This window comes from Notamacropus eugenii, chromosome X (genome assembly GCF_028372415.1).
Source record: "Notamacropus eugenii isolate mMacEug1 chromosome X, mMacEug1.pri_v2, whole genome shotgun sequence".
Taxonomy (NCBI): domain Eukaryota; kingdom Metazoa; phylum Chordata; class Mammalia; order Diprotodontia; family Macropodidae; genus Notamacropus; species Notamacropus eugenii.
Genome location: NC_092879.1, coordinates 32978418 through 33004750, shown reverse-complemented (window position 1 = coordinate 33004750; position 26333 = coordinate 32978418). Strand labels below are relative to the sequence as shown.

At 35.6% G+C, this 26333-nt stretch overlaps 1 pseudogene; it reads left to right on the top strand.

Moving 5' to 3' along the window:
- Nucleotides 1–17781: 17781 nt before the first annotated feature.
- Nucleotides 17782–18964, top strand: LOC140515229 (signal recognition particle 19 kDa protein pseudogene; annotated as a pseudogene).
- Nucleotides 18965–26333: the final 7369 nt, after the last annotated feature.

The window sequence follows — 26333 nt, the reverse complement described above, 5'->3', positions numbered from 1 at the left end:
AGAACAACAACAGGGAGGAGGGGGGACTTAGAAATAAAAAAAAAAATCCTCGATCACTTAAAAGAGATTTTATGAGGAAAACTCATAGGAGTATCATAATCAAATTCTGAAACCTCCACCTCAAGAATAAAATATTAAAAGCATCAAGACTGAAAAAAGTTAAAAATGATGGAGCAACAATTAGAATTATACAAGACCCAACAGCAGAGACATTAAAAGACTGCAGGTCTTGGAACACAATGTACAAAGAGTGAAAGAACTGAGGCTCCCAGACAAAAATTTCGTACCCTGCAAACTTAAGTATTATTCTGAATGAAAAAGAAAATGGACGTTTGATAAGCTCTCAGACTTTCAAAACTTCATTAACAAAAATCCTGAACTTAGTATAAGATTCGACATAGAGGAACCAAGAGAAATATAAGGAATATGCCAAAAACTGATTTTAAGAGATTTGTAAAGCCAGACTGTTTACCTTTCACATATGTAGAATGTATGTCTAAGGCTCTTATCAATAATTGGGTAGCTCATAACAAAGACTGGGGTAAACCTGACTATGATATTAATTTCAAAAGTAAAACCATTTAGGAATAGCTACAAAGAGGAATTATTTTATACAAATGAGGTGCAAGAGGAAGAATTGATACAGAGGAATTTAGATGGGGGAGGAGGGCTGGTAGCTATGGTAACCTACTTTGATCGGAAATAGGTCTAAGAGAAAACAGTAAATATCAATTTAAAAGAATATAAAAGTCTTCTAAATTCAAAGAAAGTAAAACAGTAGAAGCATAAGGAGGGGGAGAGGACAAGGGAGGGATCTTTAGAGGGGAAAGTGAGGGATTCGGTAAAAGGGTGTGCAAAAGTGTGTTTAGATTTATGAGAATGGGAGGATAGGAGAGGGATCCTTGGAGGGGGGTAGGCAAGTAATAAGAGGACAAGGTAGTGGGTAGAAGTTAAGTAGAGGAGGCAAGAGGGATAAGAAATAGGAGATATGCACAAACATAAAAACAAAAGATGAGGTGTAGAATAGGTTTCTGGTAATATATGTCTGTATATGTATATGTATATACCTATAGCTATAGAGAAATATATCTAAACTTCATTGTAGCCTTCTGGGGGGTAGGGGGAGGGGAAAAAAGAACAAAGTAAAAATGTGAACAGCAGAGAACAAAAGAAATCACAGGTAAGTAAAGATGGACAATTTTCAACACAACAAATATTATTTATCATACAGGTTTTCTTGAAATGAAATTTTATTGTTACATAATGTGAATGCTCTCATGTTTTGCTATGCATATGACATGCTTTTTTTTTCTTTTTAACTTTATAGTTAAGTTCTAATATTTGAATTCATGATATGTTTTTTTAATCTTTTTTCTATTCTGTATTTGTGTTCTGGCATTTGAGTCTAAAATAATTTTTAAAAATAGTCTTTTAGGCAAGTGCACTTTTAGCATTTGAACACCGTGGCCAGCCCACTGTAGTTGCGCTCTCTGCAGTAGAGTTTGCTTGGCAGTTTAGTTCAAGAAAGAACCATGGTGTCTGGTACCTTTTCCTGCCAGGTTATCTTCAGAATCAGCCTAAAACGATTCAAATTGAAGCGATTCAGTTTCCTAGCATGGCACTGGTAGATTGTCCAGGTTTCATAGGTATATAACAAGGAGGTCAGTACAATGGCTCTGTAGACCTTCAGTTTGGTAGCCAGTCTAATACCTCTTCTCTCCCACACTTTCCTTTAGAGTCTCCCAAAAACTGAGCTATCTCTGGCAATGTGTGCATCAAACTCATTATCAATGTGCACATCCCTGGAAAATATGCTAGCAAAGTAAATGAACTTATCCACAGCATTCAAAAATTCTCTATTTGCTGTAATCAATGAAACAAGGCTGTGCATTTACTCCCATGCTTTTTAGTATGATGTTTTCAGCCATGTTGTCAAATGAGGACGAACATGCCATCAAAGTTAACTATGGCATTGATGGCAAATTCTTCAATTACAGAGGGCTACAAGCCAAGATCAAAGTGGAAGGACTGTTGATGCATGATTTTTTGTTAGCAGATGATTGTGTACTCAATGTAGTCTCTGAAGCGGAGGTGTAACAAAATATGAATATGTATCTCTGCTACTCGTGCTAATTTTAGCCTAACAACATGTAGAAATACAGATCAGCCATCACCACACCACCCATACATGGAACCATTATGCCATGACAACAATATTGTAAAAACAAACAACTTTGGAAGACTTAGAACTCTGATGAACAAAGGGATTAACCATACTTCAGGAGGACTAATGGCTCATGTATGTTTGTATCCACTCATGAGCATAAACATACATAGTATAATTGTTTTGTTTTGTTTTGTTTTTTCTTTTGGACTTGGACACTGATGTTGTTTGTTTTGCTTGACTTCATGTTTGTAACTGGAATTTTGTTTTCTTTTCATTCTCAGTTGTTGGCAGGTAGAAAGGAGAGAAGTGAGATTTTTGCTGATAACAAAAAAATAAAATTTAATTTAAAAAAACGTTCCTCTTCATAGGAGTGCTTCAGAGAATATTTTTGCTCATACGGAGTCCTAAGAAGAATAATGACAAGTAAGAGCTCTCCACAAGTGACAGGCAAATAAACTTAGATGAAACCCACTCTGCGTTATAAACAAGTTTGAGAATTTCCACATGCCATCGTAGGTTTGGGGGAGGGGAGAGATGGGGAGAAATTTTGGAACTCGAAATCTTGTGGAAATGAATGTTGAAAACTAAAAATAAATTAATTAATGAACAGAAAAAAAGAAGAAAATTTCCACCCCCATTTTGAGCAAGAAGTATCGCATTATCTCAGTAGGACTTCCTCAACACAGCAAGCTCTTGCACAGTGTTGATGAGTTTATGACTATCAGATAGTCCCAAGAATTCTTGTAAGTTTACAAGTAAGGAGATTTTACAAGGTCTTTTCTTTATACATAGAAATCAATCCTCAACTTTTCCTTTTAAAATATACTCATGTAAACTCTTTGATAGGTTTTTAACATTAGGACAATAACCTCTAATAGTTTAATTAATAATCCTATAATTTTCATAAGTGAGAGTCAAATAATTTTAGGTGAAACTTCTTAGCTATAGGCAAATCTGGAAGTTTTTAGTTTTTTTAATTACAGTACTTCAGAATATTACAACATGGAGTAAGCTGGATTCATAAAATAACATAATAGTTTTCAAATATTTTTCCACCTTCTTTTAACAGTTCAGTTCATAATCTAACGATATCCAGATTACAAGAGAAGTTGCCTTTCTAACAGCACATCTGATACAATAATTTACCCAATTTCACAATATAAGAAAATTTAGAAACATAATAACATAAGCAATATTGTGCATTTGAAATATGAAATAACATCTATTCTCAATCAGGTAATCTCAATTCAGGTGAATGCATTTCCAAATTCTGGTACATAGAAAATCAGTCATCCTATCACCTTTGACGTCTCTAAAATCCAATATAAGGTTATCCAGTACAAGTAAAGAAATGTTAACAGTAACAATAGTTAACATTTATATAGTGCTTCCCATATATCTGGCATTGTTTTAAGCACTTTACAATCAAGTGATCCTCAAAACAGCCCTGGGAGGTGGGTGATTTTATTTTCTTTCCCCCCTTTTAAGCAGAAGTGAAGTCACATGGCTAAAAGATCTCTCAGACTGCATTTTAACCCAGGTTTCTGCGATCCATGCATTTCCCATTCCCAGCAATTTCATGGTAGGAAATGTATTTTTACATTAAGTTCTGATTTGCCACCATTATCTTAATAGGAGAACACACTTAGACCACATTCTGATTTGTTTTCCAGGCAAATTTCAACCCAATCAAATCCGGATTTATAATCACTAATGGTAACATTTAATTCTCAATTTATACTATTATTATAATCCTATTGATTTCCCTCTACTTCCCCCTTTTCCTAACTCTTCATATGTCTTTTCCACTTGCCCCCAAGCCAGTTCATTTTGGAGATGCCTCCACCCTGAGATGTACTGGTAAATTTTAAACAAAGGTTAGACACAAATTTTTAAGTTTAATCTGATTCATTAACACTTTCATAACTCTACACAATCAACAAAACAGTAAATCAAGCATTAATTTCTAGTTTGTAGATTTCCAAGGTCTAGAGGCTCCCACAGAAAATTCCATGCTATCTTATGAGAGGAAGGCAAATACATCATATTAGAATTTTTTGTAATTTGCTTTTGTTTTTACTAGGAAAAACCCATTAGCTACTATGCACTGGAAACATGACTAAGAAGAAAGGTCTGCAAGTTTTTAGGACAAATAAGCATAAGACAGCTAGGTGACACCAAAGAACACAGAACACTGGACTTGCAGTCAGAAAGACTCATTTTCCTGACTTCAAATCTGGCCTCAGACACTTATTAAATGTATGACCCTGGGAAAGTCATTGACCCTCTTTGCCTCAGTGTCCTCATCTGTAAAATCAGCTGGAGAAGGAAATGGCAAGCCACTCCAGTATCTTTGCCAAGAAAACCCCAAATGGGGTCATGAAGAATCATACAGAAGTGAAAACAACTGAACAACAATGAGAATAGATAAGGAAAGGAAAAAGTACTCCTTTTTCTCATTGTCTAAGAAGAATCTCCAGAGTTGGAAGGGAAGAATAGGACTAAATAAAGGGTAAAGGTACACTGTTTAGTTACATTTAGTCTCTTGTCTGTTTTTCTTCTTTCAATTTCTTTTTCTTGTTTCATTGCTATATCTAGCATTTCTAGTATAGTATTGAATAATAGTGATGATAATGGGCATCCTTATTTCACCCCTGATCTTACTGGCAAAGCTTCTAGTTTATCCCCATTAAGTATAATGCTTGCTGAAGGTTTTAGATAGACACTGCATATCATTTTAAGAAAGGCTCCATTAAGGAAGTACTAAAGTTCAAATCTCCTAACATTCTCCTCCAAAGAACTTGAAAATAACATCTCAGATCAAATTTTGGAGTGGCGCAAATAGCAAGAGGTTGGCGTGAGGCATTTTAAAGCTTTCTGACCTTAAAAACAACTTTTCTAAGGTCAGAAAGAGAGGGTTGTGGCAATGGAATGGGGGTTGGCCAGGAGTGCACATGGTGGCAACACCAGCTTTGGGTCTTGTAGGCCACAGTGGCAACAATTCCTGGAGCTCTTGCTGGAAACAGCAAGGGGAGTGGCAACTGGTCAGAAAGAAATTATCATTATCTTGATAGATGCAGAAAAAGCTTTTGATAAAATACAATGCTCATTCCCATTTAAAACGCTAGAAAGTATAGCAATCAACTCCTCCATCTTGGAATATCATGCCTGTCCTCTTCTCTCCACTCACATAGACAGTATCTTAGTTTAGGACCCTCTCTCCTATAAAGTAGAATGTTATAATATTCTTTTAAGTGTTCTACCTGTCTTCAGTTTCCCCTCCTGACAATCTTTACTCTGCCCAGCTTTTCCTGTAATATTCTGAAGCAGAGATCTGACCATGTCACTCCATTGTCCCATAAGCTTCATAGTTCCCTATTATATGTAATTTCAGAGAAAAACTTCTTTTTACATCGAAGGCCCTTAAATCTCTAGCTCTATTCTACCTTTCAACACATACTACACACCTTCACATACTCTACAGATAGTGAAAGTGGCCTGCTGGCTGTTCCCCAGATAACATATCCACTATGTAGGTGCCTTTTTATAAGCTGCTACCCATGGCTGGAATTCAAGGTCTCCTCCTTTCCACCTCTTGAATTCTTTAGCCTCCTTCAAACCTCAGCAAACCTGCCACCTCCTATCTGATTTCTTTCTTTCCCCCACTAACCGGTAGTGTCTTCCATCCTCCACTGCCAAGAAGTCACTTTCCATTTCCTTGGTCTCTATTTTGTATTTACCTATATTTGCATGTAATGTTCCTCTTCTGCCCCCCCCCCCCAAAGAATTCTTTGAAGGCATAGGGCAGGCTTGTGGTTGAAACAGACTTAGAGTTTAATAAAAGCTTATTAATTGATTGATCCAGTCTAATCCAAGTACTTAGGCATCCCCATTTAAACACTCATGTTTATAGAATTGAAAAATAAAATTAGTTGAGTCAAGTGTTTTTATTTCATTTATTTCATTCATTTTATTTATTTCAAATGTTATTTCATAACATCTGTTAGGGATAGATTTATGGTTTCATCAACGCTCACAACTCTTTGTGTACACCAAGTGTAGATCTAGTAAATCAGAAATAATATATAATTTCAGGAAGTTGCTTAGGAAACATGGGTGTGACTTTTCACACACTTAATATGTTTCAGAGTAAGATCTTCAACCTAGGTCTTCTTTCAAAGTTGGTCCTCTATACACACTCTCTGACAGTCTATTACAGTGTACTGCTAGAAGTCAGGAAGACCTGAATTCAAATAATACCGCTGATACTTACTTGCTTCACAACTCTGGACAAATCAGTCTCATTCATATATGCTTCAGATAAGTTCCTAGGATTTAGGTATTGAATAATTTCTAATATCAATGGTGCAAGGAATTCCCTTCGTATTTTCCACCACAGATGTAGCAAACTTCACACATTTTTTAAAATATAAATATTGATAAAAAATGATAAGATAATTGTGTTTTGTACGTTAATTCACTTTTGTTTCTAATAATCATTCAATGACGTTTCCATAATTGTCTTCAATTTGCTGATATTAAAACTTTCCTTTACATTTCAACTCAAGCATATCAGTATTTGTACTTCTCAATATATGCTTTACTTTGCCCTACTTTATATATCATGCCACAAACCAATTTCACTGAGAAGCAGATTATTCTGTCTGGTGTCTAGGTTTCTTTGATCAACAACATCTAAGTAAACTTTTTGAAAGTGAAGATTTATTTCTATTTCCTTAAGGAATTTTTGTAGAGAACTGTTTGGTACAACACTTAGATATTTGCAATAGTTTTGTCTTGTTTTATCTTGATACACTGCACATGATTGACTTTAGGCTTTTAATAAATATATGAATTTTACATTAATCTTAGACATGATCTTTCTTTTTAATTTTTTCATTTTTTAATATATAATTTATTTTTCAGTTCTCAACATTTGCTTCCACAAGAATTCAAATTGAAAATTTCCTCCTCATCTCTCCCCATCCCCACCACAGGACAGCATGAACCCCATTCACCCCTTCCTTCAGTCTGTCCTCCCTTCTGTTACCTACCCTTCTTCCATCCCCCTTCCCCTCTATTTTCCTGTAGGTCAAAATAGATTTCTATACTCCATTGCCTGTATAGCTTAATTTCCAGTTGCATGCTAAAATAATTTTTATCATTCATTCTTAAAGCTTTGAGTTCCATATTCTCTCCCTCCTTCCCACTCACCTTTATTGAGAAAACAAGTAATTCAATATAGTTCATACATGTGTAACAATGCAAAGCACTTCCATAATAGTTATGTTGTAAAAGACAAACCACATTTCCCTCTGTCCTATCCTGCTCTTCATTTATTCCATTCTCTCCCTTGACCTGTCCTCCCCCAATAGTGTTTGCTTCTGATTATCCCTTTCCCCAATATGCAGTTCCTTCTATTATCTTCTCTCTCCTATCCCCTTTCCCCTTGCCTTCCTTCAGGGTAAAATAGATCTCCATATCCAATGGAGTGTGTGTCATTCCCTCTTTAAGCCAAATCCCATGAGAGTAAGGCTCAGTTATTTCCTTTCATCTCCCCCCTCCACTTCCCCTCCAGTGTAAAAGCTCTTTCTTCCCTCTTTTATGTGAGATGATTTGCTACATTCTACCTCTCCCTTTCTCTTACTCCTAGTACATTCCATTCAACAGTAGATTTTATTTTTTTAGGTATTCTCCCTTCATATTCAGCTCACCCTGTGCCCTCTGTCTATGTGTGTGTGTGTGTGTGTGTGTGTGTGTGTGTGCGTGTGCACACATACACACATATATATACATACATACACACATACACATGTGTACATATACATACACATATATAATATGCACATACATACCCATGCCCATCTACACACACACACACACACACACACACACACACACACACACACATTCCCTCTAATTACTCTAATACTGAAAAAGGTCTCAAGAGTTACAAATAACATCTTTCCATGCAGGAATATAAGCAGTTCAACTTTAATGCCTTCCTCAAGGCTTCTCTTTCCTTTTTACTTTTTCATGTTTCTCTTGATTCTTGTATTTGAAAGTTAAATTTTCTATTCAGCTCTGGTCTCTTCAACAAGAATGCTTGGAAGTCCTCTATTTCATTGAAATCCCATTTTTTCCTATGAAGCATTGTAGTCAATTTTGCTTGGTAGGTGATTCTTGGTTTTTATCCTATCTCCTTTTGTCTCTGGGCTATCATGTTACAAACACTTTGATTACTTAGCGTAGAAACTGATAAATCCTGTCCTGTCCTGATTGCATTTCCACAATACTTGAATTGTTTCTTTCTGGCTGTTTGTAATATTTTCTCCTTGCTTTGGGAACTTTGGAATTTGGCTACAATATTCCTAGGAGTTTCCCTTTTGGGATCTCTCTCAGAAGGTGATCGCTGAGTTCTTTTCATTTCCATTTTACCCTCTGGTTCCAGAATATCAGGGCAGTTTTCCTTGATAATTTCATGAAAGATGATGTCTAGCTTCTTTTTTTGATCATGGCATTCAGGTAGTCCCACAATTTTTAAATTGTCTCTCCTCAATCTATTTTCCAGTTCAGTGGTTTATTCAATGAGATACTTCACATTGTCTTCTGTTTTTTCATTCTTTTGGTTTTGTTTTGTAATTTCTTGGTTTCTCATAATGTCATTAGCTTTCATCTGCTCCATTCTAATTTTTAAAGAACTATTTTCTTCAGTGAGCTTTTGAACTTCCTTATTTAGGTTAGTCGATTTTTAAAGATGTTATTTTCTTTAATACTTTTTGTCATCTCTTTTAACAAGCTGTTAACTCATTTTTCATGACTTTCTTACATCACTGTCATTTCTCTTCCCAATTTTTCTTTCACCTCTCTTACTTGATTTTGAACATCCTTTAGGAGCTCTTCCATGGCCTTAGACCATTGCATATTTTTTGGAGGTTTTCAATGTAGAAGCCTTGACTTTGAAGTCATGATCATTCTTAATACATTCCTAGTGTTGAATTTTTTCATAGGGAAGTTGTAAATTGAGCCACCCAATATGCTTGTTAAAATGCACTTATTGTTATTTGCTTGACTCAACCAGTGACTTGATTGGTTTGACAGAACATGTAAAATGAACAAATATACAGGAACATCTCAACTTGTCACTGGTATGAGAAGGAATTAAAACGTTTCAAGAAACCAAGCATGACAGTTAAGTTCCTAATAATTTTAAAAGAAATAGGGTTTTATTGGGGAAGTAGATTTTCTTACCTTATCATCACTGATGGATTCCATGATAGTTTACATAATATTAAATTAATACCAGCTTTTTAAAAGAAGAGAGCATTGTCTTTGCTTTGGAGCTTTAATCAGATGGTTATCCTAGATTTCAGTATCTGCCTCAGCCCTTTTTCATATGAAGGTAGGACCAGAGGCTAAAATCTTATATATGCGTATTCTAAGGGACAGAGAAGAAAGGTCTTCAGTGTTTAATCATTCTGTCTAAAATGGTCTTGGACCTGAAATGAGAAAGAAAATGAAAATAATAAATAACTTACATTTATAAAAGATTTAAGAAACACTTTTCTCCATCACAACTCTGTACTCAGTATGGGTAGTACAATAAATAGAATCATTGAATTTGTAGCTGGAAATAGTCTTACAAAACAACTGGATCAACACCATTATCTTGGAGATGAAGGAAATGAGTGCCAGTGAGTTATAATGATTTGGTCAAGGTCATCCAAGTACTGTAACTATGCAAGCCCTGGCCTCTAATGCCAAATCTAGCTTTTGTTCCATCATGTAGTACCGCAATTGTGATCCTACTATCCTGATTTTACAAATAACTGAAGAGATGTTTCCAAGGGTAACTTAATTTTAAATGTCTGAGCCAAGATTCAAATGTAGATTTCCTGACCCTCAGACCAGCACTCATTAGGTTACTCCACAGGTATCTCTTAGTGATCTACACCAAAGAGACAAAGCTACATTCTGCTATAACACCTTAATTTCTAATTCCAAGTTCTCACTAACCTCATGAGGATCCTAATAATTTGCCATTCAGAGACCCTGATTTGTTCCTTTGTATCTAAACTCATATAATGTGAGCACCACGAAGTGAAACCTTAGCAGCATATCATTTATAGCTCATTCAGTCATAGATCAAATGATAAAAAGAGCTTAACTGACCTTGCATTTCTAAATCACTTTAAGCACTTCTTCACATATTCACAAGTTAGTTGTGATTGTTGAATCATCTATGAAGACACATGTAATAACTTTAAACCTGGTTTTCATACTTGGTCATGGTGAGGGGAGAAAAAAATCCTTTATCTTTTATATTAATTAGAATCACAGACACGTTATGAAAATTCAAGGGAAATATAATATGCTAATATCTAACCAATCTCACTAAGAATGTTTATTGTATATAAAGATGAACTGCTATAAATATAATAAACATGACAGTCAAGGTGGTAAAAATCCACCTTTATGAATCACAAATATGTCTGGTGTCTATTTTCCTTTTGTTTTTAAGCAGGAAGTTTCTTTAAGTGTAGAGGCATGGGGAGGAACTAACAACAGTGATTTGAAATAAATTTAAACAAACTATGTTTTACCTATAGGAGTATCATTTCCATCTTGGAAACAGTCAAAAATGGTAAACCTGGAAGAAATCTTAGACATCACCTAGTCTAGCTTCTTTGATTTTACTATTGGGGAATCTAAGGAATCTTAATTTTACTATTATGAAATCCAAGAGACAAAAGGAACTTACCCAAGATACAAGACATGATTTGTGACTTATTTTGTTGTGTTCATCCTTCATTTTCAAGGAGGACCTTGACATCAGAGAAATGATGATATGACTTGCAGTTGACTTTGTTTTGAGTGAGGGTTGGCTGTGCAAGGTCACCAGCCTCACTTTCTCTTCCTGCGTCATCTGGATCCAGTGACCAGATATTCATCAGGATGACTAGAGATGACCCAGGATGCAATGGGAAACCTTGGTCTTTTAGGCTAAGGCCTCTACAGGTACTCACTTAAAGTGAGGCAATGTTTATTGAGTGAACAGGCCTCCTTAAGAAGTAATCAGGGGATGGATCCTTTAAATAGAAAATAAACCAACAAATAAATAAACAAATCAAAGGGGGCATCTCAGGACCCTTAGGGTAATTGTTTCAAAGAGAAACAGTTACTACTGACATTAACTCTAAGCCAGGAGGATTCAAAAAACAGTCATTGAGTGGAGCTTGTGCAGGGACCAATTGTTGTTCAATCTATGGGCTTCAGAGTACAGAGGGTATAAAATTTTAGGAAAGAAAGAGAGAAAAAGAGAAGGAAAGAAGGAAAGAGAGGAAGGAAGGAAGGAAGGAAGGAAGGAAGGAAGGAAGGAAGGAAGGAAGGAAGGAAGGAAGGAAGGAAGAGAGAAAGAAGAAAGAAAGAAAGAAAGAAAGAAAGAAAGAAAGAAAGAAAGAAAGAAAGAAAGAAAGAAAGAAAAAAGAAAGAAAGGAAGGAAGGAAGAGAGAGAGAAAGAGAAAGAAAGAAAAGAAAGAAAGAAAGAAAGAAAGAAAGAAAGAAAGAAAGAAAGAAAGAAAGAAAGAAAGAAAGAAAGAAAGGAAGGAAGAAAGAAAGAAAGAAAAGGAAGGAAGGGAGGGAGACAGAGAAAGAGAGAAAGAAAGAAAGGCAGAAAGAAAGAAAAAAGAAAGAAAGACTTATTTTGTATTAACTAGTTAAACTATGATCATGAATGCATACTATTATCTGGCAAAGATAAGAACTGGTCCTGTGATTTTATTAGCACAAGAAACTCTCAGGTGAGGAAATCCCTTCTTGTATGCAAATTTGAATCTTTGGTGCCTTTTATTTGAGAGTTAGCTAGAATCCTGAGATTATGTGACTTGTTCAACATCACACAGGCTGTTAAAAGTGGAATTCAATCTAGGTCTTCCTGGCTTTGAGGTTAGCTCACTAACATGTCTAGTGGAATTGCACTGGATGATATGTTAGTGAAAGGGACTGAAGTAGGAAATATTTCTTAAGACCTAACAATCTATTTATTGGTTAGGTGTTTATGAAAGTGATGTGTATACAAATAGTGCCCTAAGAGTTAACAATAATCTTAAGGACTGACTTTGTGAAGCCCGTGGTTTATTTTCTAATCTGAAGGTACCCTAAAGTCTACATACCTTATCTTATCCTGGACCACAAAATTCCTTGTCTCTCCCATCCTGGGTCAGTGTTTCTTTCCCCAGTCTCCCTTATCTTGTGTCATCCATCTTCCTCATCCTGTCCTTCAACCTCCATTAGAAATTCTAAAAATTGCATCATCATCCTACAGGCTGTGTAGTTTTTGCCTGTATAAGTCTCGTTCTTTGCCAATATCAGCGCCTTTGTTTAGCTCCTTGCTAAATCTCAGACCCACTGCATTCACATCAATAAAACTCCCAATGCCTACAAAAAAGGTCAAAATGAATTCATTCACATTTGAACCAGCTCTCCCATTTCTCTCCTCAACAAAAGTGTATTAAAGTGTGGTAAACTGTGAATCATGCTTTTCCCTGTCTCTTCCTTTTGTATCACCTTCTACATCTAATCAGTTTGCAAGTATTATCAATTCTTTGTTGTCGCTCTTGTGGTTCAGTTGTTTCAGTCATGTCTGCCTCTTTGTGACCCCACATGGGGTTTCTTGGCAAAGATATTGGAGTGGTTTGTCGGTCCTACTTCATCACCATCTCTTTTAGGTAACTTATCCCAGTGGTGATGGTTTCTCCTGCCTTGGGTGTCTTCAAGAACACCTCCAAAAGCCACAGTCAGTTCAGTTGCCCCTACTGATTCAGTTGATTCTGGGAGGTATGTACTATTATTATCCACATTTTATGGGTGGTATACAGGCGCCCTGGTCATGGTTCTAAGGCAGAGAAGAGCATTTGTAGTCCCTCACTGACCAGAAGACAGACCAGAAAAGTAGCTGCACACTCTTCCCCTTCATATTATGCCACCTTGGAAGAAATGAGGACTTGCAGACCCCCAGAAATAGCTCTGAAAAAAAAGCACCTGGAAGTGATGGGGTCATGGGACTTGAACCCCTAAAAGGACCATCTAGTTCAGCCCAGCAAACCTAGAAAAGATAAAAGGATAAAATCCTTTTAACTGTCCTTTCGTTTGTGGCTCTCTGACCCAGCCCAGGCTACTTAATTCCTTTGACTGTCTACACCTGGGCCACTCCAGATTATTTACCAAGCCTTAATCCCATCCCGATCTTCTCACAGTTTTTTCTTGTATACAAGTAACAATCTTACCCCCATTAAATTGCAGACTCACTAGGAACTCTTCCCACTCTTATTGGTGATACAATACTTCAGATTTACTAAGAATGTTGCCCACCTAACCAGTGTTGTAATAATATATCGCTACTCTGACGGAAAGAAGTCTTGAGTGGTAGAATTCTTTTGAGGCCGACCTCGCCCATTACTTTTTACATTTTGGCATTCCCAACACCCCAGAAACAGAGGGAATGCAAGTCTCTTCTAGAAAAGGGTAGGAGAAGATAAGGCTATCTGTTCTGCTTCCCTCAAAACTATAGCTTTGGCCTCATGTGATCTATCTCTCCACTTGAGGCAATATCTTTACATGAAGATTCTCTATCCATGGGAATGTAATTTTTGGTTGTTTATATTTTATAAGATATTTTGGGGTATGGAGGCTAGACTTTTTTTCTAAAAGCTGGGACAATTTACTTTTTGTCCTATGTAGTTCTCTTTTATGATTTGTTGAAATATATTGCTCTGAAAAAATAAGCTTTGAAAAATGGTTTTAAAGGAGTCTAATGATTCTTTGGACCAGCCGATTGTATTTCACATAGAGCTACTTTGGCTACACCTTTAAACCCAAATCACTCTGGTTTTCATTGAATGTCCAATTATAGTCCCCAGCCCAAGCTTCCATGGTTCATTGTTTAGATTTGATGGCTTAGAATGAATGTAAACTAACAATTGTTTTATGTTCTGGCCAGAAATTTTCAGGGTCTTTCTCTCCCAGACTGATATTTTTGTGATGGTAAGCTAGATCATCTTTTGTTTCAATTCTCACCTAGCCCTTAGTCTTTGAGTGGGCTGCACCAGGGAAATTGAGGCCTGAGAAAGATATTAATTTAGAAAGGCCTAGGTCATTCCCTGCATCACCAGCCATCTTCTGTGTCCTGACTTTTATCTTGTCACTGGACTTCTAGGACTCTGGAGGAGAGAATGAAGCTGGAGATTTTGAGCAACTCTGTCTCACTCCAATTTATTCTCATGATGGCATTGATCTTCTTCTAGAATGAAAGATGAACAATAATCTATTTCATCCATTTCCTCCTCTCCTTTCTCACTACCTATGCTTAACTCTTATTATCATCCCTTTGGACTATTTCAGTAGCCTAACTAGTTTTCTCATCATCTTTCTTCCTTCTCCAGTCCCATACTTCTAGTGATGTCAAACTCAAATTGAAGGAGATCTTTATTTTGGCTTAGAAAATTCAAAATTAACATTGCATTGTGTTGTGCTGTATGTAAATAGTATGTTGCATTACATTTTCTTGTATTTTGTTAAATATTTCCCTTACGTTTTGATCTGGTTCTAGTCACACCCAGCACCAAAGTCCAATTTGACATTCCTGCTTTAGACAATTTAAATTGTCAGATTTATTTTAGATTCTATGTATGTACATTTTGGTTTCATGCAACTAATAAAAGCTTTTCAATGACATTTCTCTACTATTTACCAAATAAAGTTCATACTTCTCTGCACAGGACTTTGTGCTACTGTAACTGTTATTATATTTAGTGCAATGAACCACTTAAACCTTGAAGGTTAATGTATGTGACGAAAACTAATAAAAGCATATTCAGTAACTTGGGTCAAAGATGGTAAAAGCAGACAAGAAGATAAAGTCACTCCACAAGGAGATAAAATTAATAAACAATGAAATTCTCTAGGAGCTTCTTGTTCATACCCCACAGTTGGTTCTCTTTCTCTCTCTCTCTCTCTCTCTCTCTCTCTCTCTCTCTCTCTCTCTCTCTCTCTCTCTCTCTCTCTCTCTCTCTCTCTGTCCTGACATGAAGAATGTGGATTCTCAAATGAAATAAATACATACAATTGTTATTTTTTAATATAAAATGTTCTTGAGTCATTTCAAAGAGCCATAAATATGAGATTTATAAGACAAAGAGTTGCAACTGAAAAACATAATGTAGTACAAAAAGAAAAAACCCACTGTATTTGCCCAACATGTTCTGGGGTCAAATTTACAAATCCTTTGAAATATAAAGAAATTATATAAACTTCAACCTGAAGAATATCTTATTCCTCCCAAAAAACAGAAGAAAAAAAGAATATTGTACTTTATGCTGTGGAATTGCTGTATTGATATGGTCATAACATGTAGAAATGAAAGTAGAAGGAAGAAATATTACCTCCAGATTCATTGTTAGGGAATTCAAATCTAAGCTATTGTAGCTGGGTTCCCCATAAATCATTTAATTCCACTCTGAACCTGAAAACAATGTCTTCTTAGTTATAGATTTCTTGAGTGATTTCTATATTTCTGCCAAGACCCACACATTTAATCTACTATAAATTCAACATGCTGATTTATAAGTAGGTTATGAAAATCCAATGTTAAAACATGCCCTCTTACCACTTCAGTATGAGGGATCCAAACGTTATGTCAGTCCAGTGAGTGTTGAAAAAATTCAAGAGTACAATTATTCCATAAACTACTAATAAAATGTTAATTAAGTTATGTGAATCCTATATGTCATTGTTGCATATTATCATCCTGGTCTGTGCTGTACCTTTGGTACCATTTGCATATCCCTTTCCCAGATCTTTGGCCATTTCTAGGATCCTGACCTTGGCCTGAATGGATTAATTTTTATTGAAGTACACCTTAGCCCTAAGGGGCCTAGATAAACCAAAGCCAGTTTAAAATGCACACAGTAAATCTTTGTTGTTTGGAAATCAAGAGGTGGGGCAGAGCCAAGATGGTGGAGTAGAAGCAGAGACCTGCTACAAATCTCCCCCCCAAACCCCTCAAAAGACCTGTAAAAATGACTCTAAACAAAGTCTATAGCAGCAGAAGACACAAATTGACAGACTGAAACAAATTTCCAGTCCAAGACAATCTGGAAGGTTGACAGGAATGGTCTATTGCACCAGGGTGGGAGCAGAGTGCAGTTTGGTTGGGCCATATTGGCATAGACTAAGTAGGGGCAGGCCTTAGGGGACTGAATCACTGGTGTCTCCTGTGGATTCCTGACTTCTCAACCCACAAATGCTAATGGAAGCTTCAAAGGTCAGTGGGAAGGCTCTCTCACCTAGCTGAGAGGGGATCATGGTCCAACTCCAGCCCCAAACCCTACCCTAGCCTTGGCCCCAGCACTGCTGCAGCCACTGCTGAAAAGGAGGCTACTGCTAAAGCAGTACAGAACAAGTACTTAAAGTACTTAACAAAGCTCAAAACTCAAGTAATTGGCTGGGATGAGAAGAAACATGGAAGATTTAAAATGGCCCATTTGCAAAGCCTATGTCCTTGGTCATTCCCTGAAAAGACTCAAATTTCCAGAGATTCTTCATATTGGGTCTAGACAAAAGAAATTGTATATTGATTATATAATATTTCACTAAAATGCACTTTGATATAAAACTGAGTAATTTGGAAATGGCAAGTTTTTAAGTGTCTGGAATATGACATACAAATTCTGGAGAACTTGATATTTGTCACCCTAAGGGAGATCAATGACATAAAATACCCCAAAACAATCCAGTTACATTTTAATTTGACTCATAGCTTGTAGGCAAAAGTGAAGCAAGTGGAGTACAATGAATGAAACTTTGTCGTGTATTAGTGATTGCCTGATTTCCCTAAAAGGAAGGAGGTGGTTCCTATCCTACGTGAGTAAGCACTTTTGGTTCATTGAGACAATGATAAGCAACTACAAACACCTCCAAAGTTCTAAGAAACTTAATGTCAATTATTTGGCAAACAAGAAATGAAGTAGCTAAGAATGCCAGTGAAATATTTCCTGAGTAAGGCACAAGAAAACAACGTATGGGTTAGTAGATCAATTGGAAACCATTGCCCTCAGTTTATGTCTATAAAGTATTAGTTTGATGAATCAGTAGTTTGGTTCATCACATGATGAGAAGACTCTCTTTTCTCATCAGCAGATAATCATGTCGTCTTCTTATGTGCCAAAGTTTCTCACATCATAACTACATTTTTTATTGGAAAAACTGTTAATATAAGAATTTATTCTTCTTAGCTAAAATATAGATCCTTGGTGTCAGATTCCTCTTTATTCAGTCTAAAATTTGAAACAGTGGAAGCCATTCACAGGAAGTGATAAAATATTATTTTTCAACATTTCACAAATATATTTTCCGGAGTGATTGTTTACTACTGTATCAACTAATTAAAGTAGGCGAAGAACTCTCCTATTTTTCCCAAGTTTGTTTTTCTGGCTGTCACTGCTTGTATTTATAACTTTATAGTTGGGAATCTCATCAAAATTTAAAATAACTGAATTGAGAACTCACCGTCGGCTCTGTGTAACTGTGATTTTCTCACCACCTGGACTCGAGGATTGTGAGTGCCTTGGAAGATGGCATGCATGGATCAGTCTCCAGTGGACAAGGACAGATTCATTTGCATTTATCCAGCATATCTGAATAATAAGACGACCATTGCTGAGGGAAGATGGATCCCCATTGACAAAGCTGTTGAGAATCTTACAGCTACAGAGATCCAAGATGCATGCCTGGTAGGTGGATTTAATGTGCACATTGAGAAAAATAAAATGTACTCCAGAGAATGGAATCATGATTTACAATATAGGGGCAGAGTACGAGTTCAGCTAAAACAGGAAGATGGCAGCCTGTGCCTTGTACAGTTCCTGTCACGTAAGTCAGTAATGTTGTATGCAGCTGAAATGATACCCAAACTAAAAGCAAGGATGCAAAAAACAGGAGGTGGTGACCAAAGTCTTCAACAAGGAGAGGGAGGTAAAAAAGGAAAAGGAAAGAAATGATCCAGTGATACCTGATTGCTGAATGTGTGTCAATCCTACAAAAGATAAGAATAAACATTGATGATTTGCTCCTGAAATGAATGATGAGAAAGGAAACTGAAGAAGTTGTATGACTTGTTACTTTCATGTAACTGGAATATGTATGTTTGTGCCTCCCAACTTTCAACAGAACAGTCAACCTGTTGGGGGTGTAAGCTCAGTTCCATGTGGACAGTCTCGGGCGGGTAAAAGTGAGAGCTTCTAAACCTTAGAGTTCTCATGAGGCCCCCCAGGAAACAGCAGGGAATTGAGGAGTGAGATCTCATGTATTTCCGCCTCTTCCCGTGAGAACGTGATGGGAGAGAGCATCCCCGCCCTCGAGACTGACCTGGATCTGGGCACACTTATTGTTATCTAACAGGCACGGTATTGAGGTGCAAACGATACGGCAGGAGAGCTTAAGTAGGGTCAGGAAAGCCCGAAGGCTCTCTTAGCGCTGAGGGGCCCTTACAGGACAGAAGGCCCCTTTTCCTCTCTTCGCTCTTCCCTCCCCCCTCTCTCCCCACTTCCACTTCTGCTTTCATTCTCTTACTGTAAGATCTTTGCCTCCTGGGGAGATTCCTCGCTCCCCAGGAAGAGTTCCCCCTGCACATGTAACCAGGACCCTGAATAAAGCCTAACCCTTGTTCAACTCTGGAAAGTCTCTTCTCTCATACGTTTATCCGGTTTGGCCAGCCGAAGACCTGTGATAGGTAAGGTAAGACTCGGGTAGCCCTCAGGCCTCTAGGCCTGGCACAACCAACTTGAATTCATGAAATAAAAAAAAAATGGCATTGGAAAGTTAGTGTTTATATAGCACAAAGCCAGCAGAAGTCCTCTGCAGACCAGAACTGAATTGTTGAAGAAATATGTATGTATCTTTATAAATTTAAAAGTTATTACCCAGTGAACTACACAACTTTTAAGTCATTTGTTCTCCTGTGCTGTTTCTTACATTATAAGTGTCTTAGGTTAGAAGAAAAGTTATACTTTCTGAGTATATTCTGTTCAAATTAAACAGATTCGTCAATATTTAGCTTACAGTCTGCTCAACTTTTGTTAATGTTTAAGTTCATGAAATAAAGGATTTGAAATTGATTTTTGAAGCTTTCTTTTATGAAGGGATTATTTAAATTCTATAGAGATTAGTTGAGTAGTATAGGAAAATGGACAATGAAAGAAAAGCCAGTGAAAGTCAAAGCAAATAAAAGATGGTTTTATAACATAGCTGGGATTTGTGTAGATAGCTTTCTCTTATTCTGTTGCTACAAAAGAATTGAGTTATAATGTATACTATTATGTTCTAGGTCTATAACAAAAAGGAAAAATGTAAACTTTGTCTTGATTGGTTTTCTGTGAATTGAGGCAAATTGCACCAACTCATTCGAGATTTGACCCCACTTGTGTTTTACCGTTTTGAGTTAGACTATTTCAGGTGACTCAGTGGTTAGTATTTAGATATTAACAAGTTCAGCTTCATTTTACTGATGAAACTGAGAGCCAAAGAATCTAACTGTGGACTTAGGAATGGATCAAGCTACTAAGGGAGTAGCATAGAGATGGGTTCTGAAACCAGGTCCTCTGATGGCAGCTACAGTATTCTTTTCATAATACTATGTTGCTTGTGCTTCTAAAGTAACAATAAATCAGAATTTCTTACAAATTCCACTTGAAGAGAATTCTGGGTTTCATAGAGACCAAAATTGCATAACTTAATGCTTCCCTTTGTAATAATGTAGAAATTGCTTCAACAAGTTAAATGGACGTGTCAAGTTAGCCACTTCCACCTGTATTACATCTACATGCTCTGAGAGACATCACTTGGGATTTTTTTCTTGCCTTGTTTCGGTAGAGGGATAACTTGGAGCCTCCAATGGAAAAAATTTGAGAACCATTGCTAGAAATGTTTATAATCTATTCTTTGTATGTAGTATTTTTAAAAATCAACCACTCTATATAATCATTTAGTTAGTAGTTTAAAATGTCAGAGCTGATTTAATAGAGTCTCCTTCTGACTTAACACAGTTTGTTTTGGTGAATGTAGTGTTCAGTGCCGCAAACCCAAAACTCGTTTGTTTTCTTTTTTTGGTGAAAGTTTCTAGAACTGAGGCAGAAAACTTACCCATTCCCAGCAGTGAAGTAGCTACAATTGAGTCTTCTTGTTCTTCCCTAATCAAAAATTTCAGCATTCTCTTGTCCTTTCGGGTACAAAATAAATGTCTGTTGCAGAAAGAGAAAGAAAATAGATGGTTCTTAGGTTCTCACTTACTTGCTTTCCATTTCTTTTCCCAAAACCTACTTAGTAGATCAAAGAAATTTTTCTCATTAAAATTCTTCTTGGGTTTTCTGTGTCCATATGCTGATTTTCACTTAACCCAATAGAGGCAGAGTGGTACAGTGAAGAAGGAACAGGATTGCAGTCAGAGGGCCTGAGTTCAAATCCTTGCTCTTCTCACCTCCCAAGATCTTGGTTTTGTTATCTACAAAAAATGGATTCTAAGGTTCCTTCCAATTCTAAATATATGGTCTTAGATTTTTTTCCTCTAAATATTATTAGTTATGATATGCATAAAGTACAGTTGAAGCACAGAGGGCTTAACTGAAGTTACTTTCTGTAAAGACAGGGCTTTACATAAGAGTCTTTAGAGTTCTTACTGTAAATAATCCTTGATTGAATTAACAAGTTTTTTGGTATAAATTCTTGTCTTGGAGTTAAACATTTGTGCTAGATAATTATTTCAGACAACCTGTATTTGTTTCCTTCTTCCATTCATCACCAAGCTGAGAATGCTATAAATTAGGCTCCAAGTATATTTAATACATTTCATCCTTTGACTTATAGAAAAGTTAATGATATTTAGTAAGGGTCAGTTTTTGAGCATAACTAGTGCCAAGTAGAATTTTCAGTACTGAGTACTTTCTCATTTCAAAGAACTTGAACCATAAGCAGTAGTAAATATGCAAGTGACTAAAGTTTTCATGATTGACTTTATGCATAGTTCTTGGTTATCTTCTCCCATATATTATGATCCTAAAGACCATGAGTTAACTTCTTGGTTATATGCTTTTGTAGAATTTGATTATTTAATAGTAAAGGGTAGAGTGGTAAGATTAACTGCAGTGTTTAGGAAACCAGGGTGGGGAGATTCGAATATCTGATTAATTGAATTTTACAACTAATTCAAGATAAACCAGGAAAAAAAATCTTTTTGATTGTTTTAGAACATCTTTTTAAAAACTGTATTATGTTTTTCTACTTGAACATAGTTACATGATGTTATACAATTCACTTTTCTGAATATCAGTGATCATTGTACCATAGTACAGTCAAATCCAGAAGGTGGCAGATATCAACTCTATACTGAGATTTTAAAATTAAATATCTCATAAGAGTTTATCTTATCATCCCACACTTCATTCCACACCCCCTTCCTACCTATAAAGTGAATTGATTCCAATTAATTAAAGATTCCAGTTGGATAGATTAAGGTTACTTGGAGATTTTCTGTATTTTCTCTAATCAGTAATATTAGACCCCAATATATATTTAAGCTGAATTGAAACTGATCAGGGTGGATGTTTCTTTGGTGAAAAATGACCTTTCCATATTATGGTAGTTTGCTAAATGTCTTTCAGTTTTAAATAAAGCAAGTCAATTAGTTTAAAATACATAGAAACTGTGAATGTGGTAGATGTGTTGATTAGTTTTCCTGAACTTTTTTTAAACAAGGGATGACTCTGAGAGGAAGAATACATTTAGAAATGAAGATGATATTAAAAACAAAAGATACTAATAAAAATGTTTTTTAAAAACTTTATGACTATGTCTTGTACTCTTAGATCTGTCATCATTAAGGATCAAGTATTTGACTCAAAAAATTTGAAATTGTTCAGGGTTAGTTCTTTTTATCAAAAACATTCAAATGCAGTGGTACTTCCTAGAAAAAAGTAACCATATAAAGACCAACCTATATAAAAATTACAAAGTTCCGTTGTGTCCCTAATAATGACTCAGGCTTTCCATTCTACTCATATCATTTTAGCACAGTCCAAATATTCACAAGCATACACACACACACACACACACAAACACACACACAAATATATATATATATATGCGCTTCTATGTGTGTTTTTATTTTCATAGAGGCAACTGTGGCAAAGTGGTTAGAGAGCTGGCCAATCAGGAAGACCTGGGTTTAAGTCCCGCATCTGTGATCTATGATATGTAGAACCGACACTCTAACCTTTTAGTGCTCCAAACAGCTCTAGGACATCATAGCAATTACCTATCTGGATCAATGGATAAAATTTTCTCACCAGGAGAATTATGTTTGCTAACTAAAGTGCTTTCTAGGTTCTTTTGGTAGTCAACTAGCATAAAGCACCTACTCTGTGCCAGGCATTGTGTTAAATTCTGGGGATATGAAGAAGCAGAAGACAGTTTCTTATGGCAATTGATTTGTGTTGATTAAACTTCTATATGTAATTATAGTCTATAACCTTCTGTCCTTTACCCATTTTGCATTTTCAGTAACCTGAATAAGTCACAGTTGGGTTATTTCAATTAAAAAAATTTTTTTAAATAACCTCAACATGAAATAAGAAATTATCATAATGTTGCAATTTTGTATAGGGTTACTTGTTTCAAGAGAAAAATAGAAACCTTATTTTGAATTTTCAAGGTCTCAAATTTATTTATATATAAACTAAAATATGTTTTTATTATTAAACCTTGGGAAGATCATTGATGTTTCACAGTAGGTTTCATGTCATTACTAATACTGTAGAATTGAATCCCTTGCCAAATTCTTCTCATAAACACATTTACTATCCCAGATGCCATTTTTCCCCATCATTGTAGTTCATGTATCAACAGATTTTCTTCTCTTGTATGAATTTCTTTCTCCTTTTTTTCCATGTTCCTTACAACTATGTAACTGTTGCCTAGCAATACCCCTATGAAAATAAATATCAACTCCATGTGTATTACTCCATAGATTATTCTGAAATAGACTTTCCAATTAAATAATAACGCATTCTTTTTAATATAATGTCCAAGTAATTGAGTAATAGGTGGAGACTCAGTTAAGAAGTTAAAAAGTAACAACAATGAACACACAAAAGTATATAGAGTTTGCTTGTGAAGAAAAAAATGAACAGAATTATTTATTTGTCTTTTACACGTAGATTAAAAGAGCAAGTTCAGATTGCTTTTATTGGCATCAAATAGGAGTGATACATTCTTGAGGTGAAAAAAATGGGAGGCTACTGAAAGACCAATATATAAAGTGTCCAAGAGAGCAAAAGGTATCAAAGGTGTGAAAAAAAATGAGCAAAGATATTAAAAATATTCTCTTGGCCAATATTTTGGCATATTAATAAGGTTTGTGGGTTTTTTCAATACCTGGATTCTCTAAATCCAAGAATGAGCTAGCACCATGGATTTTAAGACATCAGGGTAATTTAATATCAGTATTTCCTAAATTAGTATTCTTATTTTCTTCAAACATGGGGAAGACTGCTAAACTGCTAAAAACTGCTAAAAGAGTTGGAAATATGTTGATATAAGGTCAAATCTGAGTTACCATAGCTGAGTCATAAAATGTCCATCCCTTAGACACTAATACTGTAGTCACAGAGTCTTCAGGTACAAATATTATCAATCATAGTTTTCTTGTTCTATCTGCTTGGTCTAGTACTTGGTTCTCTCAATATGCTTACTTGAGTAAGGCTAAGTACTAGAGTACTCACTAGTAGAACTGATGGTATAAAGACCTGTGCAGGTGGGATTGTAGGCAGTGTAACTCTTACAGTCAGGAATGTTGAGTGGAAAAATATCTGTCCATTCACTGGTGGGCAAGTTCTATAAATATAAATACTAGGGATGGCCTCCTTCTACTCCCCTCTACTCTACTGGTCACTTCAACTTACTGAAATTATTCAGAATACTGGCATATTTTTGACTAAGAGGATAGATTTTAAATTTATCAGTTTGTTGGGAGTATCAAATGATACAGCACATATAAAGTGCTTTGTAAACATTAAATAGTCATACAAATATTAATTTTTATGTATTCAACATTGATCCTCTAAATAGGGCTCTGCAACATCCAATCAAGATTTTTTTCCCCACTTTTGATTAAGTAACTCGCTTAAGACCATAGAGCTAATAAGTTGCAAAACTGGGTCTAACTTTCAGGTTGTTAACTTTTAAAATGAAATATTCTTTGCTCTACACTATTTTGAAAAGACAAAGTTGCATAAAGAGTCTGTCTGTTAAGATACAAGCATAATAACCACCCCAGATTCACAATAACTGACAGTTAAATGTAAGTCCTCTTACTTTTACAATTCTATAAGCCTGTCCTTTTTTTATAAACACATATTTTTTTAGACTATGACACTTTAAACTAATATAAACATTTTCTTTATAAAATATTCCCATTTATGACTCTGCAAAGGAATCCCAATAATCTTAGCTTTCTTCTAAAAAGAAAGATGTATCTATTATTGAATAAAATACTATGAAAATTGTTATCTTTATTTTTTAAATGTATAATCTTCTTCAACCATCTCTACATAGTGCATTTGTTTTTCCTTAAATATTCTTGGTCCAATGCAACTTCTGTCATGACGTTTTACCATTTCCTCACAACTGGATGCCATTTCTCTCTCCTCTAAAACCCCTTCATTTTATGTAGCATTTGTATGATGAGATGACATGGAGTGCTCAGGAGGTGGTATCAATAAGACTCATTTGAATCCTGCTTTTGATATTTACCAACTGTGTGACCATAGGCAAATCACTTAATCCCACTGCATAAAATTTTCTTTGCCTGGAAAATGGGAATAACATTATGGGTTTGCTGTAAGAATCAAAAGTGATGACATATGTACAGTCCATTGGAAACTCTAGAGTGCCCTACAAATATATGTGATCATAACTTCTTTTGCCTGGAGGACTTGAGTTTGTAATGTCTAGTGCAGAATATTTTCAGTGTACTGAAGTGGTGGTTGGGGGAGAATAGAATAGAGTCTTGTAAATAGCTAATTTTCATGTCAATACTATCTCTACTTCAAAATGCTAAACAAAATAAAACTCTTAAAGCATATAATCATGTTCTAGGGGCAGTCTATTTTGTTATTCCGATCATCATACTGTTGAAATTTGACCTGCACATCCCTTTTCTACTGAGAAATTGCTGCCTTTATTCACAAAGGTGACTATCAAAGTTTCATTAAAAACAAGATAATTTGTCTAGAGGTTTTTTCACGGTATTTCTTATGGCAGAAATCTAGAGAATAAAATTAAAATTATGAATTTTTAGAGCATATGAACAAGGTAAAAATAAGGAGGAATCATTGTAAGCATTTAAATAATTCTAGTTCTTATGAAAGAAATCTGGTTTCTGGAAAACCAAAAATTGAATACATATACAGCATGTCAAAAGCATTGAGATGTTACCTTCAGAGAAAAGTGTAGTGGATAGAGTGTTGAACTTTAGAGTCAGAAAGATTCAAATGTTGCCTTAGATACTAAGTAGCATACTTAACCTATCAGGGTCTTGGTTTTCACATCTGCAAAATGGAGGTAAGCTCAATGAACTTGTCTTGTCATTGTTAAGTTTCTTATCTCTTTGTTATTAAAAAAAAAACATAAGTAGCTTAAAGAAAATACTTTGGGGAAAAATAAGAAAAAATATGACACCTTAGAACACCCATTATTTGTTTTAGGACATAGATACGGAAATTATAAACAAGTTAAAATAATGACAGGTTATTAGGAGACAAGAAGAAGCTCTACTTTATACTTCTTTGAGTACAATTTGAGGAAAACTGTATAGAGGAAGTACATTTATAGTTAAAATTTATACAGATCATCAAAAATCTTTATTTGGTGCAATATATTCCATGAATCACATCAGCTACCTACAAAGAAAGCATTAAAAGAAGCTAACACTAAAGTAGAAGGGAGATGAGGTTGTCACCTAGGATCAATTGGCTAATCAGTGATAAAATAATGATCAGTTCTTGTGGAACAATTGGGAAGCCTGAGAATAGATCCATTTAAGAGCTATTGGAGACAGTAG